Genomic DNA, 18,457 nt, shown 5'->3' on the forward strand with positions numbered 1-18,457 from the left:
TCGGTCGTTCCAACAATCACTGGCCATTACACTCAGCACACAGGCCGCCAGCCCAGGCCCAAGGACCAACTGCTCCAGCGACACTGAAACACTACAGTTGGCTGAACATGTCGACAGGTACACATTCGATCAGTATTTAATCTAAACATTAATTAGTACATAAACTAAGAAATGACAATTTAGCAATGTATGCAGCTAGAACACAAACAGAAAAGAGATAGAAATATGAAAACTATAATAACTTTTTTGCGGCGTTGGACTCTTAAACTAATTATACATAACAAGATATCTTTCAGAAAGCAAACAAATTCCTGTGAGAGGATTAGTTCCTACATATTAATAGCTAAATGCTTTTTACTAACATATAAATAGCAAGTACATAAGCTGCTTTTATATGACCTGGTGGCTGGTGTGACCATAACATTTCAGCAAGGGTACATTCAGCAAGATCATGTAATTATATGCTGTCAAAATTGTAGATTAAATGACATGTATACCATCTTGCATGATACATAAAAATTCATAACTACATGAAAACAATATACTTCCCTGCAACTGAAGATCGCACAAATGATCTTCAACATTCATAAATATATATACACCTTCATCACAGAACTATGGAATTACAATGATCTTTATTCAGTGTCATGGAGGATATATTACTGAACAACTCTAATGTCAAAGAGGCATTACTTGCAGTAAGAAATGAATTGTGTGACCGGAGACCATTATAGAAAAGCAATAGGAAAAGTTGTATTCTTCAAGAAAAAAGCAGAATAAAGATTTTCTTAAATAATAAACAGAAATTTGACTAAATACCTTGTTCAATAAAATCCAATCTCCATAAGCAACTTCTTCTACCACCTCATTCACAATCCACCTTGGTTTCACTTCATTTAAATGCCTCATGGCATGCTCACGGTCAACCAAAGTAACCACACGTCAAGTTTCGCCTATTTTGAGACCAATTTATTATAAAAGGTTCACAACAGTAATTAATGCACGGCCATATCTCTGTGATGTTTTGGTCTACTAATTTTTCGATCTCAGTATTGATGATGCTTCCTTAATTATTATATATTTATCTACATCAACTCAGTACATTATAATGCTCCGAAATTTTCTAACATGTAGCCACAATTTTCTGTTCCTGACCAATATGTCTGGTACACATCTCACTTGTGCTGCTCAGATCATCAGATGATAACCTCGTTATACTAAATCAGCTGTTAAAAATAATGATAATGGATCAGCAAACGTTACCAGCAATTTTGCAGTACAATTCTGAGGACGAATCTACCAGGTTGGAGCTTTGCCATCCCAAATGGACCCAATATTGTTATGTTCGAAACTCTGGAAATAAAAAAAGTGCATGGTCAATTCTCCTCTCCAGAATTTAGTAATAAAGTATAACTGGCCAGATCCTACGCCCACTGTCAAACTATTATCACTAATGACTTAAGTAATCCATATGCATCCCTAACCGGAAAATTAGCAGACTGTAATTCATGCATGTTACTTACAGTCAGCAGTTCCTCATTTTGGTTCATGATAAGTGGTAAGTACATATCTCCAGTTTCCTGTTCATGATGACAGAATGGAGGTGGCTGCATGTACCCCTCTCAACATCCTAGGCTCCTGGCCACTTAACCTGGCATGGTTCTGCTCAATTATAAGATTGCAAAAGCAAATGTTTCACCCACTGCCCAGTCAATGCCTTCCCCCAATCTCAATCATTTGGCGACACAGATAAAAATGAAGTCTGTGATATGTCTCAAGTCCATGATAAGTTTCTTGATAAATATTTCGTATAGATTGCATGTTTATGCACACAAACAAATGACCTTCCACTAAAAACTCTGAATTTCTGAGGAAGCTTAATGATCCACTCAAATAAGATACAATGGAACATATAAAATACCTCAGTGATCTAGGACCCCCATGAGGGTGTAGGGGCTATGAGGAGTGGCATGAAAGATGAGGCTCGCTGCTCAAATCGCTACATTTTCTACAAAATTCAGAGTACAGAACATTCAAATTGCACAATGCAGTGGTACGCTTAACTAAGCACATAAACCATGATTCGATTCATCTACATCTACTGATAAAAAATTAGAAACAATGTTTCAATTCCTACTACTCACCTTTTACTTCTCAGATCTCACACACACGGGTTTTTAATTTGGGATAGTGCTGTGTTAATAGAAAAGGAAATGTGGGATAGTGCTGTGTGAATCAATCGTAAACTCGCGTTCAGTCAATCTCTGCCATAGACCCCAGAGAAACCAAAACCTGTATATACTGCCTCTCCCTGCCCTAATTCGCCCAAAATTATTGATTCAAAAGAAAGACAGTAGGAGAGGATTAAAGATAGATTACCTTGATGGCGAGGGTAGGGCGAGAGAAGTGATACTCATACAGCAACGCATCCATCGTGCCAAGATCAACAAAGCTCGGCCCCTTATTCTCTCTGCCGCTTCCTGCTTGGGGTTGCCCCAGCCGTGGGTTCATGGGGGGTGAGGGTGTGGCGTAGCGCCATTGCCTTGCTCATGCTCGGACTCGGTGACGTCGTGATGGCAGGAGCAATGTGCGCCGGCCACATCTTCGCCGGAGCAGCACGAGCCAGTTGTTGGACCAAACCGTCCGGGAGCAGCGGTGGCGGCTGTGGAAGGCGGCGCTCTAGCATTTGCTAGCCCCCCTACATGTATACGGTGGGGTACAGTTCCGGGATCCCATTCATCCATGGCGGCGAAGAGATGGGACCCATGGCGGGGGGCGGGGGGAGGGGTAGGGAGCTCGACCTGGATCCATGATGGAAGGCGGCGGGCGGCGCTGGGCTGCTAGAGGGGGAGGGAGGCGGCGGCGTCCGCAGGCTCGAGGAACCCTGCGACTGGGACGGGCGCTACGCGTGCGCGTGCCCGAAAAATTAGCTTCGTGGCCGTGATGTTTGGCGACGGAGGTTGGACGATGTAGTATTTTGGTGGGAGGGTAAAATAGTCTAGAGAAAATATGCTTGACGACAGAGGAAGTTCTTCCTTTTTAGATGGTAGAGATAGAGATAGAGATACTGGATACAAACTAAAGTGGGTGAATCTACATACTAAAAATAGACTAGATATAAACTAAAGTGGATGAACCAAAGAAAGTGGTCCAACATATTACATTTTCAAATGGAGGGAGTACAATCGTGCGGACGCGTAGAAGTACCAACGTTTTCTTCGAGGGCACATCCTTGTAGTTGAGCGGTTAACTCGAGAAATTTCTTGAACTGGTTAAAAGCGCAAAATTGTGGAACAAACCTTGTATTCGTAAATGAAGATGGAATCACACTTTGACCTCTAAATCCCTGCTTTTTTTAACCTTAGAGTATTCCAGTCATCCGTCCTCTGGGAAGGGGCGGTTGCAGTTGTTATGGCCATGGGCCATGGGGGGCTATGCCACCCAGCCACACACCCAATACCAAAACAAGCATTATTGCAAGACACTTGTGGGCATCGTCAGCCCGCTTCGCACGTCGCCGCTCAACCGTCGAGAGGTCGCGTCGCCACTCTCCCAACCGCCATGGGAGGCGTGTGTTGCTTGCCAGCGAGGATGTTGTATGCGTCCTCACCCTTGCCGCATGACGGACTACATCCGCGGCTGAACCAGTGGAGGAGCAACCCGGGGCCCCCACGAACGGTCGAGCTCGGCGCCGACACCTTGGACTCTTGGTCGCGACCTCCCCGGTTGTTGAATATGATCCCGGTTCAGAAGATTTTTCTTATGATGAAGCAAGTGATTGCTGACGTGCAGTTAACACACGTCCGTTGGGAACCCCAAGAGGAAGGTGTGATGCGTACAGCAGCGAGTTTTCCCTCAGTGTGAAACCAAGGTTATCGAACCAGTAGGAGTGAAGGAACACGTGAAGGTTGTTGGTGACGGAGTGTAGTGCGGCGCAACACCAGGGATTCCGGCGCCAACGTGGAACTTGCACAACACAATCACAATACTTTGCCCCAACGTAACAGTGAGGTTGTCAATCTCACCGGCTTGCTGTAAACAAAGGATTAAACGTATGGTGTGGAAAATGATGTTTGTTTGCGAAGAGCACTAAAGAACAGAGTTTGCAGTAGATTGTATTTCAGATGTAAAAGAATGGACCGGGGTCCACAGTTCACTAGTGGTGTCTCTCCCATAAGATAAATAGCATGTTGGGTGAACAAATTACAGTTGGGCAATTGACAAATAGAGAGGGCATAACAATGCACATACATATCACGATGACTACTATGAGATTTAATCAGGGTATTATAATAAAGTACATAGACCGCTATCCAGCATGCATCTATGCCTAAAAAGTCCACCTTCGAGTTAGCATCCGCACCCCTTCCAGTATTAAGTTGCAAACAACAGATAATTGCATTAAGTATGGTGCGTAATATAATCAACACAAATATCCTTAGACAAAGAATTGATGTTTTATCCCTAGTGGCAACAGCACATCCACAACCTTAGAACTTTCTCACATCGTCCTGCATTCAATGGAGGCATGAACCCACTATCGAGCATAAATACTCCCTCTTGGAGTTACAAGTATCAACTTGGCCAGAGCCTCTAGTAGCAACGGAGAGCATGCAAGAACATAAACAACACATATAATAGATTGATAATCAACTTGACATAGTATTCCATATTTATCGGATCCCAACAAACACAACATGTAGCATTACAAATAGATGATCTTGATCATGATAGGCAGCTCACAAGATCTAACATGATAGCACAATGAGGAGAAGACAACCATCTAGCTACTGCTATGGACCCATAGTCCAGGGGTGAACTACTCACACATCAATCCGGAGGCGATCATGGTGATGAAGATTCCTCTGGGAGATGATTCCCCTCTCCGGCAGGGTGCCGGAGGCGATCTCCTGAATCCCCCGAGATGGGATTGGTGGCGGCGGCGTCTCTAAAAGGTTTTCCGTATCGTGGCTCTCGGTACAGGGGTTTTCGCGACGAAGGCTATAAATAGGCGGAAGGGCAGAGTCGGAGGGCTGACGAGTGATACGTCCAATTTGCATCACTATTTTATATCATAATTTGTTGTTATTCATTGATATATTTCATATTGGGACACAATACTTATGTTATTTCATCTATTTTGCATGTTTCATCATTATTGGGAGATCAAGCACCGGAGCCAGGATTCTGCTGGAAAAAGCACCGTCAGAACGCAATATTTCGGAAGATCAACTGTGGGAGGAAATTATACCAAAAATCCTATTTTTCAAGATGACGAAGGAAGCCAGAAGGAGGAGCCAGGAGGAGCCAGGGTGGGCCCACACCCTAGGGCGGCGCGGCCCAGGCCCTGGCCGCGCCGCCATATGGTGTGGAGGGCCCACGGCCCCTTTCGCCTCCTTTTCTTCGCGAAACCCTTCGTCCCGAAGACCTAAGCCACAGAGGGTACCTCGCGAAGAGTTACAGCCGCCTCTGCGGGGCGGAGAACACCAGAGAGAAAAGAGCTCTCCGGCCGGCAGGAATCCGCCGGGGAAATTCCCTCCGGGAGGGGGAAATCGACGCCATCGTCACCGTCATCGAGCTGGACATCATCACCATCACCATCATCATCATCTCCACCATCATCACCGCCATCTCCTCCGCAGCACCTCGTCACTGCTGTAGCAATTTGGGTTTGATCTTGATTGTTTGATAGGGGAAACTCTCCCGGTATCGATCTCTACTTGTTGTTGATGCTATTGAGTGAAACCATTGAACCAAGTTTATGTTCAGATTGTTATTCATCATCATATCACCTCTGATCATGTTCCGTATGATGTCTCGTGAGTAGTTCGTTTAGTTCTTGAGGACATGGGTGAAGTCTAAATGTTAGTAGTGAACTATGGTTGATTAATATTCAATGGTGTGATATTTAAGTTGTGGTGTTATTCTTCTAGTGGTGTCATGTGAACGTCGACTACATGACACTTCACCATTTATGGGCCTAGGGGAATGCATCTTGTATTCGTTTGCTAATTGCGGGGTTGCCGGAGTGACAGAAACCTAAACCCCCGTTGGTATATCGATGCAGGAGGGATCGCAGGATCTCAGAGTTTAAGGTTGTGGTTAGATTTAATTCTTAATTACTTTCTTGTAGTTGCGGATGCTTGCAAGGGGTATAATCACAAGTATGTATTAGTCCTAGGAAGGGCGGTACATTAGCATAGGTTCACCCACACAACACTTATCATAACAATGAAGATTATTTAGCCGTATGTAGCGAAAGCACTAGACTAAAATCCCGTGTGTCCTCGAGAACGTTTGGTCATTATAAGTAAACAAACCGGCTTGTCCTTTGTGCTAAAAAGGATTGGGCCACTCGCTGCAATTGTTACTCTCGCACTTTACTTACTCGTACTTTATTCAACTGTTACATCAAAACCCCCTGAATACTTGTCTGTGAGCATTTACAGTGAATCCTTCATCGAAACTGCTTGTCAACACCTTCTGCTCCTCGTTGGGATCGACATTCTTACTTATCGAAGATACTACGATACACCCCTATACTTGTGGGTCATCAAGACTATTTTCCGGCGCCGTTGCCGGGGAGTGAAGCGCTATTGGTAAGTGGAATTGGTAAGGAAAACCTTTCTTGTTGTGCTGATTTTATTTCTCACTTTCGCTATAAGTCATTATGGAGAGATCTTCTCTTCAATTTCTATTTGGGAAATCTACTACTACTGCAACGGTAGTGGATGAAGCGCCAGGTGAGGAAGTGATACCATATAAGATACCTACGAAAATTATTGAACATGTTATGGATAACCGCTATGAAGGGGATGGAACTGTCCATCCCGGTGATCATTTACTGTTTTTGCATGAATTATGCGGGTTATTCAAATGTGCAGGTATTGCTATGGATGAAGTGAGGAAGAAACTATTCTCTTTATCGCTGTCTGTAAAGCGGCGCATTGGTATAAATTCTTGGATAATGGGGATTCTCTTGAATGGAATGATATTGTGCCCGGTTTTATTCTAAGTTCTATCCTCCAAGTGAAATTCATAAGGATCGAATCGCATATATAATTTTTGGCCTCATGATGGAGAGAGTATTGCCCAAGCTTGGGGGAGATTGAAGTCTTTAATGCTCAAATGCCCCATTCATGAGCTTCCTGGTAATGTTATTATTGATAATTTCTATGCAAGACTTTCTTTTCAAGACAAGACCTTGCTGGATACTTCTTGTTCTGGATCATTTACACGCAACAAAGAAGAGTTTAAAAGGGACCTTCTTGATCGGATCCAAGAAAATACGAAGGTTGGGAGAACGACAAGGATAGAGAATCAGGTATAATTTATGATTATAAATGCATTGAAACTTTTATGGATACTGATAAATTTCGTAATATGAGTGCTACATATGGTCTTGATTCTCAAGTTGCTGTAAATCTTTATAAAGCTTTTGCCTCTCATTATGAATTGCCAAAGAAGAATTTTGATAAGTATCATGAACCGTATAAAGATAAAGTTGATTCATCTATTAATAAATGCGTTGTAGTTGAAACTGCTGATCATGTTATTCCTGAAGCTTATATTGAAAAAACTCCTTTCCCTGCTAAAATGAAGGAGTACTGTTATAAATAGTGCGGTTCATAAAAGTGAAAAGAAACTTGTAGAACACGAAGAACAAATAAAAGTTGAACCTCTTTGTTGCAATAATTAAAGATCTTGTGACTGAAAATGTGGAGGATGGTCATATTATTTTCTGTGAAGATGCTTCTAATATTGTTTCACATCCTAATAAACCCAAACAAGCTAGTGTTCCTATGCTATCTGTTAGAATTGGTGATCATTGCTATTATGGATTATGTGATATTGGTGCAAGTGTTAGTGCTATTCCGTATGAGCTTTACACGGAGATTATGCACGAAATTGATTCTTGTGAACTTGAAGATATTGATGTGGTTATTCAGCTGGCTAATAGAGAAACTATTTCTCCAATTGGTATTGTTCGAGATGTGGAAGTTTTATGCGGTAAGATTAAATATCCTGCTGACTTTTTGGTACTTGGTTCTGCTGCTAGTGATTATTGTCCTATTATTTTTGGTAGACCTTTTCTAAATACTTGTGGAGCTATTATAGATTGCAAGAAAGAGAAAATTTTGACTAAATTTGCTGGTGAATCTTATGAGTTTAACTTCTCTAAATTTACTAAAACTCCTTATAAAGCTGATTTGCCTAGTAATGATTTTAAAATGGAGCAATGTGCATCTATTGTTCTTGTTCCTAATAATCCTTTGCAGCAACATTTGGAGGATAGCGAGAGCGAAATTTTTAGGAAAGAAAGAGATGAGCTTGAGAAAAATTTTCTTCGCCAACCTATTCTCAAGCATGATTTACCGGTGGAAGATTTGGGTACAACACCGCCACCAAAGGAAGATCCTGTTTTTGATTTAAAGCCTTTACCTGATAATCTTAAATATGCTCATATTGATGATAAGAAAATATATCCTGTTATTATTAGTTCTAAGCTTTCAGAGATTGAGGAAGAAAGGTTATTGGAAATATTGAAGAAGCACCGAGGAGCTATTGGCTACACTCTTGATGATTTGAAAGGGATTTCTCCTTCAATTTGCCAACATGCTATTAATATGGAAGATGATGCAAAACCTGTTGTTGAACATCAGCGTCGTCTAATTCCTAAGATGAAGGAAGTGGTAAGGAATGAGGTATTACGACTTCTTGAAGCTGGTATTATATATCCTATTGCTGATAGTAGATGGGTTAGTCCTGTGCATTGCGTTCCCAAGAAAGGAGGAATGACTGTTGTGCCTAATGATAATGATGAGCTTATCCCTCAAAGAGTAGTTGTAGGGTATAGAATGTGCATTGATTTTCGAAAAGTTAATAAAGTTACTAAGAAAGATCATTACCCTTTACCATTTATTGATCAAATGCTAGAAAGATTGTCTAAAAATACTCATTTTTGCTTTCTTGATGGTTATTCTGGATTTTCACAAATTGCTGTTAAAGCTAAAGATCAAGAGAAAACCACCTTTACCTGCCCCTATGGAACTTATGCTTATAGACGTATGCCTTTTGGTTTATGTAATGCTCCTGCTACTTTTCAAAGATGCATGTCTGCTATTTTTCATGGTTTTTGTGAAAGTATTGTAGAGGTATTCATGGATGATTTTTCCGTTTATGGGAATTCTTTTGATAGCTGCTTGCGAAACCTTGATAAAGTTTTGCAGAGATGTGAAGAAACTAACCTTGTTCTTAATTGGGAGAAATGCCACTTTATGGTTAATGAAGGAATTGTATTGGGACATAAAATTTCCGAGAGAGGTATTGAAGTTGATAGAGCTAAAGTTGAAGCAATTGAGAAGATGCCCTATCCGAGGGATGTTAAAGGTATTCGTAGTGTTCTTGGTCATGCTGGGTTTTATAGGAGATTTATTAAAGATTTCTCCAAGATTTCAAAACCTCTTACTAATCTTCTTCAAAAGGATGTACCATTTGTTTTTGATGATGATTGTAAGGAAGCTTTTGAAACTCTTAAGAAAGCCTTAACAACTGCTCCTATAGTTGAACCTCCTGATTGGAATTTACCATTTGAGATTATGTGTGATGCTAGTGATTTTGCTGTAGGCGCTGTTCTTGGACTGAGTAGATAAAAAGCTGAATGTTATTCATTATGCTAGTAAAACTCTTGATCTTGCTCAAAGAAATTATGCTACAACCGAAAAAGAATTATTAGCTGTAGTTTTTGCTTGTGATAAATTTAGATCTTATATTGTTGATTCAAAAGTTACTATTCATACTGATCATGCTGCAATTAGATACCTAATGACAAAGAAAGATGCTAAGCCTAGGCTTATTAGATGGGTACTTCTTTTGCAAGAATTTGATTTACATATTTTAGATAGGAACGGTCATGATAATCCTGTTGCTGATAATTTGTCTAGATTGGAAAATATTGCTTATGATCTTGTTCTGTTAATGATAGTTTTCCAAATGAACAATTGGCTGTAATAAAGGTGAGTTCGCGAGACAGTCCTTGGTATGCTTGATTACGCTTAACTTTATTGTTTCCAAGTACTTGCCTCCAACCTTTTCAAATTTCAAAGAAAGGAGGAAATTCTTTTATGACTTGAGGCATTATTTCTGGGATGACCCACACTTATATAAAGAAGGAGTGGATGGTATTATGCGAAGATGTGTCCCCGAATATGAACAACAGGAGATATTGAGTAAATGTCATGGTAGTGCTTATGGAGGACATCACGTGCAGAAAGAACCGCGCAAAAGGTTCTACAATCAGGTTTTTATTGGCCAACTCTCTTCAAGGATGCGAGAAAGTTTATTCTATCTTGTGATGAATGCCAAAGGGTTGGTAATATCTCCAGACGCAATGAAATGCCTATGAATTATACTCTTGTTATTGAACCGTTTGATTGTTGGGGATTTGACTTCATGGGACCTTTTCCGTCTTCGGAAGGTAACACTCATATACTTGTTGCTGTTGATTATGTTACTAAATGGGTGGAAGCTATACCTACAAAAAGTGCTGACGGTGAGACCTCTTTAAGAATGCTTTTAGATATTATCTTTCCTAGATTTGGAGTACCTAGATATATTATGACTGATGGAGGTTCTCATTTTATTCATGGAGGTTTTAGAAAAACTCTTGCTAAGTATGGTATTAATCATAGAATTGCTTCCGCTTATCATCCTCAAACTAGTGGTCAAGTAGAATTATCAAATAGAGAGATTAAATCTATTTTGGGAAAGACCGTTAATAAAACTAGAAAGAATTGGGCTAGTAAATTGAAGGATGCACTTTGGGCTTATAGAACTCCGTATAAAAATCCCATGGGAATGTCAACTTATAAAATGGTTTATGGGAAAGCTTGTCATTTACCTTTAGAACTAGAGCACAAAGCTTATTGGGCTGTTAGAGAATTAAATAAAGATCCTAAACTTGCCGGTGATAAGAGGTTGTTGCAATTGAGTTCTCTAGATGAGTGGAGAAGTGAAGCTTATGAGAATGCTAAACTCTTTAAAGAGAAAGTTAAAAAATGGCATGATAGAAGGATTATCAAAAGAGAATTTAATGTTGGGGATAAAGTCCTATTGTATCGGTCTCGTCTCAGATTCTTTGCAGGGAAATTACTCTCGAAATGGGAAGGACCATATGTTGTCGAGGAGGTGTATCGTTCAGGAGCAATCAAAATTAGCTCTCTCCAAGGCAATGCTACGCAAGTGGTGAATGGACAAAGACTCAAGCATTATATCTCAGGTGATTCCTATAATGTTGATGTTGATATTATTCAAGTGGAAACACCGGAAGCTTTCATCAAAGGGCAAATTGACGATCGCTTGAACTCGACTTTGAATAGGTAACGATCTTGGTAATGAAAAGTACGCAATTTACTTTCCGAACAATATTTTTGCTGTTTTTGGAAAATATGAGAAATTACGAGTTCGAAACGGAGTGGAAAGGACGCACGAGGGCGTGGCACCATAGGCCGGCGCGGCACGACCAGGCCCGCGCCGCCCTATGGTCTGGCCGCCCGTCGCCCCTTTCCGACTGCTGGTTCGATCTGGTACTTTCCGTTTGTCGTGAAAATTTTGCTATATAATCCCAGGACCCCTGGAGGTCCGTATATCGTGTTCTCGACGTGTTTTGTTTCGAGCTATTTCTGCCAGGATCTGTTTTCGGTTTAGAAGCACCATGGTCTCCAAGAACAAGGGCAAGGAGTTTCCGGATGAAGATGATCGAGATCTTGGGTGGAAAGAGGAAGACAAGGATGTCAAGAAAGAAGATGAAGAAGAGGTGGAGGAAGACTCGCGCGCACATCCGCGTGCTACCATCGCAAGCATCAAGGTGGTGGACAACCCTTTTAGTGCAAACAAGAGCGCAAGAATTCGCACTGGAGGGGCGGTTCCACGTCATTACCTAGCTCCGAGAACATCTCCATCAGGCACTCATCACCCCTTCCACAATCTAATTTTCAATAATCAAATTGAAGGGACTCCCAAGGCAGCATTGCCTAGCCAGTGGGATATAGATCGCTCTAACATTGCAGGAGAGAAGGAGCCTGAGGCTGAAGAGTGGGGAAATAACTCCAAGAGCTGGGACTCGCCGTCAGACAGACTCTTTAACCGCGTCGAGCACAATTCAGAGATGATTCGCAACCTTATATACAGGATTGACGAGCTTCAGGAGCTTATTGAGAAGCTTGTCAGGAATTCATCACCACCATCACCAAAGGAGTAATTCATCATCGGTATTGGCATCCCCTTGGTTTGTTCCAAGCTTGGGGGAGTGCCGCGGTATCACATTATCACTACCTTTTACTTTTATTTGTCAAGTAGTGTCATATCATGAGTAGGGAAGTTATCATATAAGATGGGTTGCAATTGGAAGTATCTCTCTTTAGTTGGTTATCTATGTATCCCTTGGTGTGAGTTATCGTTATGGAATATTAATGAGAAGTCTTATCATTTACATATTGCACATCTTATTCTAGTTTGCAATCTCTACTATATGATTCACCTTGTTGTTAGTATTGGTATCACTTTGGGAAGCATTGAATAAATCTATTTGGTTTTGGCAAACTTAGCATTGGTAAATAGCAACAACACTTTGAGGTTTAAATAGAAAAGAGAAATACATGTAAATGTTTCATCGTCTTTCTTGTTAACTCATAGCTTATTATTCTGAAGTTAAAATTGTTTGTGCTTACAAGGAAGATGCATGATTGTTTCTATCATATGTATATTTGTTTGTTCCCTTCAACTCTTATGCTTGCTAATTAGCCTTGCTAGCCAAAGACCTGTATTGAGAGGGAATACTTCTCGTGCATCCAAACCTTAACCCAAACCTATGTCATTTGTGTCCACCATACCTACCTACTGCATGGTATTTTCTGCCATTCCAAGTAAATACTTCATGTGCTACCTTTAAACAATTCAAAACTTAGTATCTCTTATTTGTGTCAATGTTTCATAGCTCATGAGGAAGTATGTGGTGTTTTATCTTGCAATCTTGTTGGGCAACTTCCACCAATGGACTAGTGGCTTCATCCGCTTATCCAATAATTTTGCAAAAAGAGCTGGCAATGGGATTCCCAGTCCCAAATTAATTAAACTAAATAGACACTCCTCCATGGTATGTGATTGATGGACGGCACCCGAAGGATTCGGTTAGCCATGGCTTGTGTAAGCAAAGGTTGGGGGGAGTGTCATCATCATAATAAAGCTAAAATAAAAAGGCACTCCTTCATGGTATGAGATTGTTGGCAGGCACCCGAGGATTCGGTTAGCCATGGTTTGTGAAAGAAAGGTTGGAAGGAGTGCCACACAAAATGAAAATAATATGGGAGCCGCTCTTAGGAGGTTGTCTGGCAAGGGGTTAGAGTACCCGCTACTGATCGTTGACAACAACAAACACCTCTCAAAATGTTACTTTTATTCTCTTTATATGATTGCAAAACTGAAAAAGCTCTAGCACATGATTTAATCACTGCTTCCCTCTGCGAAGGGCCTGTCTTTTACTTTATGTTGAGTCAGTAAACCTATTTCCCTCCATCTCAAGCAAGCATTTGAGTAGTTGTGATCAAACCATTATAGTGTGATTTGCTACATCATGTCTTTTATTCTTCCTTGTTTAGTACAAGTTTTATCCGAATGAATATAGCTTTGCGAGTTATCAATGATCATGAGAAGACCATTATGATTGAGTATGCAAGTTGTGCCTTATAAACTTTAATATGAGAGCGCTGCTCAATGAGATAAATATAATCTGTTAAAAGTTCTCTGACCAAGAACGAAGTTTGCCATCACCAATTATGATTTCTCATGCACCTTTACTTGTGATTACCTTATACTTGTTTCAATATGGGTTATAAGAGGTTGTTTACTATAATGTCCTGTGTGAATGATTATGATGCTTCTTGTCCGTATTTTATTTATCGACTCTTCACTCCATAAACATGTGGTCATGTCTATCGAGTTAAGTTTCGCTTGGGGACAAGCGAAGTCTAAGCTTGGGGGGAGTTGATACGTCCAATTTGCATCACTATTTTATATCATAATTTGCTGTTATTCATTGATATATTTCATATTGGGACACAATACTTATGTTATTTCATCTATTTTGCATGTTTCATCATTATTGGGAGATCAAGCACCGGAGCCAGGATTCTGCTGGAAAAAGCACCGTCAGAACGCAATATTTCGGAAGATCAACTGTGGGAGGAAATTATACCAAAAATCCTATTTTTCAAGATGACGAAGGAAGCCAGAAGGAGGAGCCAGGGTGGGCCCACACCCTAGGGCGGCGCGGCCCAGGCCCTGGCCGCGCCGCCATATGGTGTGGAGGGCCCACGGCCCCTTTCGCCTCCTTTTCTTCGCGAAACCCTTCGTCCCGAAGACCTAAGCCACAGAGGGTACCTCGCGAAGAGTTACAGCCGCCTCTGCGGGGCGGAGAACACCAGAGAGAAAAGAGCTCTCCGGCGGGCAGGAATCCGCCGGGGAAATTCCCTCCGGGAGGGGGAAATCGACGCCATCGTCACCGTCATCGAGCTGGACATCATCACCATCACCATCATCATCATCTCCACCATCATCACCGCCATCTCCTCCGCAGCACCTCGTCACCGCTGTAGCAATTTGGGTTTGATCTTGATTGTTTGATAGGGGAAACTCTCCCGGTATCGATCTCTACTTGTTGTTGATGCTATTGAGTGAAACCATTGAACCAAGTTTATGTTCAGATTGTTATTCATCATCATATCACCTCTGATCATGTTCCGTATGATGTCTCGTGAGTAGTTCGTTTAGTTCTTGAGGACATGGGTGAAGTCTAAATGTTAGTAGTGAACTATGGTTGATTAATATTCAATGGTGTGATATTTAAGTTGTGGTGTTATTCTTCTAGTGGTGTCATGTGAACGTCGACTACATGACACTTCACCATTTATGGGCCTAGGGGAATGCATCTTGTATTCGTTTGCTAATTGCGGGGTTGCCGGAGTGACAGAAACCTAAATCCCCGTTGGTATATCGATGCAGGAGGGATCGCAGGATCTCAGAGTTTAAGGCTGTGGTTAGATTTAATTCTTAATTACTTTCTTATAGTTGCGGATGCTTGCAAGGGGTATAATCACAAGTATGTATTAGTCCTAGGAAGGGCGGTACATTAGCATAGGTTCACCCACACAACACTTATCATAACAATGAAGATTATTTAGCCGTATGTAGCGAAAGCACTAGACTAAAATCCCGTGTGTCCTCGAGAACGTTTGGTCATTATAAGTAAACAAACCGGCTTGTCCTTTGTGCTAAAAAGGATTGGGCCACTCGCTGCAATTGTTACTCTCGCACTTTACTTACTCGTACTTTATTCAACTGTTACATCAAAACCCCCTGAATACTTGTCTGTGAGCATTTACAGTGAATCCTTCATCGAAACTGCTTGTCAACACCTTCTGCTCCTCGTTGGGATCGACATTCTTACTTATCGAAGATACTACGATACACCCCCTATACTTGTGGGTCATCAACGAGGGGCCCACACCATAGGCCGGCGCGGGCCCCTCCCAAGCCGCGCCGCCCTATGGTCTGGCCACCTCGTGGCCCCACTTCGTATCCCCTTCGGTCTTCTGGAAGCTTCGTGGAAAAATAAGATCCTGGGCGTTGATTTCGTCCAATTCCGAGAATATTTCCTTTGTAGGATTTCTGAAACCAAAAACAGCAAAAAACAGCAACTGGCTTTTCGGCATCTCGTCAATAGGTTAGTGCCGAAAAATGCATATAAATGATGTAAAGTGTGTCTAAAACATGTGAGTATCATCATAAAAGTAGCATGGAACATAAGAAATTATAGATACGTTTGAGACGTATCAGTGATGCAGAAGGGAGATTTGTTAGGAGGAGGACCAAATATGTGGAAGATACGATTCAAATACTGGAATTCCACACTTTAGTCTCGGAATGGTGTTCAAAATCATGATTGAATTTAGAAAAGCAGTGAATAAATATTAACTAAATAATTATAGAAACATTAAGTTCACGAAGCCAGAAGATGATAGGGTGAGGATAAAGTGTGCATGGATATGATGTCCTTTGCTCATATATGGTGCTATTTCCAGCGAATGCTCAAGGTTTCAAATAACAATTTACGAGGATTAGGACCGTTGTGCTCCAAATAGAGTCAACAGTCTTGTGTCTGCTCAAGGTTTCAAATAACAATTTACGAGGATTAGGACCGTTATGCTCCAAATAGAGTCACAAGTCTTGTGTCTGCTCAAGTAGTTGCAAATGGCTATTGCAAAATCTGCAAACAAAGAGGATTTCACCTACCATAAGGCTAGCCTTGCGCAAGTAACTCCTAATGAGTCAGTTGACAATAACTTCCGTGAAGTCTTCGATCATGCTATCATCGAATCTGGATTCTATCCAGTCTTTGGCCAACTATGCTTGATAAAATATGGTAGTGCATTGCATTACAGTACTAATGATATAACGCGGACTTTTGGCTTTCGGGTGCTACACACCCCATACACCCCAAAAATTGTAGTAATTTTAAAAAAGGAAAAAAAATTGAACCTTCCTAGAAACCTAGGATGGTCAAGTTTGTACTCGTAAAAAAATGTTTGGAAAACCATAATCTTCAGGGCAAAAAAACAAAGTTATGATGAATATAAAGTGAATAGTACCTGGTCATGGACGTTTCAAGTTTGCTCTTTTTACCCAGGATACATTGAAAGTAATTCCCTAGAGAAATATTTTTATACAAGTAAAATACTTTATTATGTTTGATTTAAATTTTTTTGGATTTTTAAAACCTTTTTGAATTATTTTTTTATTTTTCGAAGTATGGCCCGAGAGCTCCTATGCATTTCTCACTAACGATATTTTTATTATTTATTATTATAGAAAAAATATCCGTGCGTTGCACCGGGAGAAAGAAATGACATTATGATGAGGTGCTGCCAGATAAGTGGTCTTCCTCACCATCATTGGGCTGATGATTTTACTCGGAGTGGTAGATTGTCGACGCGAGGATTTCCCTCTAGCTAAACTGGATGGCCCATCGCTGCCCGCCGGCGTTAGGATTCCACTCCAGCTTCAGCTTGGTGTCCTAGCACCATCGTTGGCCCTCTCCTGGGTGGCTTTTCACCGCGCGTGCACACGCACGCTCCGTTTCCCTGGATGCTCTCTACGCCCCTCTCCTCTCCACCTCCACCATCTTCGTGTGCTTCATGACGCGCGCGGCGGCGCGTGTGCTACTCTCGGTGTCCTGGCATGCTCGGAGACAGGTTGCACCGTCAACAACCACCTGTCGGTTCCCGAGCCGGCATGTCGCGCGCCAATCCGGCACTCGCGCTCCACAATGACGTCGGGTTTTGCCTCCTCGTAGTGTGTCTGCCGATCGGGCAAGGGCAAGGGCATCTAGAGCAGGCGCAGGGCATGCGCGGCGGCGAAGATCTGCGCCCTCCATGTGAGCAGGTCGCCGATGGCCCGACGCTTGGCTCGCCACGCGCTCTCAGCCTCTGTGTTCACGCGGGACAGCTTGGCCATGCGCTCCTCGATGGTGGCTTTGACCGCCGCAAGGTCGCGCTCATGGACCACATCCAGCAACAATAATATCTTTTTACATTTAATTTGTTTAACTTGCCAAATTTTGACTTTCGCCAAACGTTATACGATACTAGCACAAAAGCCCGTGCGTTGCTACGGGTTGATTTTAAAATTCAACTACTATGTGTAACCTGCCTTCAGTGTTGAAAGTGACACCCATATCTTCTAGGCAAGAAGTGAACCTAGTTAGGAAAGTGGTTGTACGATCCAGCCACCCAGATTCAAATCTTCAAAGACGTAGATTTGATTTCTTATTATTTAAAAAATAAAATCGCTATAGAGGCTTCCTCCACCATATTCCTTTAAAAAAATCTTGCACGGCCACTATCGAAATACGGTGTGTTGATATTTCTTAAGTAAATAAAATTACTGTTATGTTGCTATGGATTGATTTTATTTATTAATGAATATTATTTAAGGAAAAATAATTATAGTATTGGATATGAATTTATATTTAATGCGGTAACAGAGGCGCAACTATAATGTAGATAATTGACTTGGCCTTTATTGTGTCATGTCACCCTAAGATAGTTTCCTTTGGCGGTTCTCGTCCCACCATCGAGCACGCGTAGCAATGAAATTCTTTGGCAACGGTACTGCAATGGACATGGGCCTGGCGGTTATAAAAACCGAGGCACACGTCTAATTGCCGTTCGTGTTTGGTTGGCAAAAAATCACCAGAAATAACTACATCAGAGAGAGTGCATGCGTGGTTTTTTTTTCCCGCTCGGCACATGGTAATCCGTCTCGGAGTCACACGTTAATGTTGTGTCCCATTTATAGGATGGTGCAACCTTGGTGTCGTGGGCACAAACAAACTTTCCAAAAT

Source organism: Lolium perenne, chromosome 3 (genome assembly GCF_019359855.2).
Source record: "Lolium perenne isolate Kyuss_39 chromosome 3, Kyuss_2.0, whole genome shotgun sequence".
Lineage (NCBI taxonomy): Eukaryota > Viridiplantae > Streptophyta > Magnoliopsida > Poales > Poaceae > Lolium > Lolium perenne.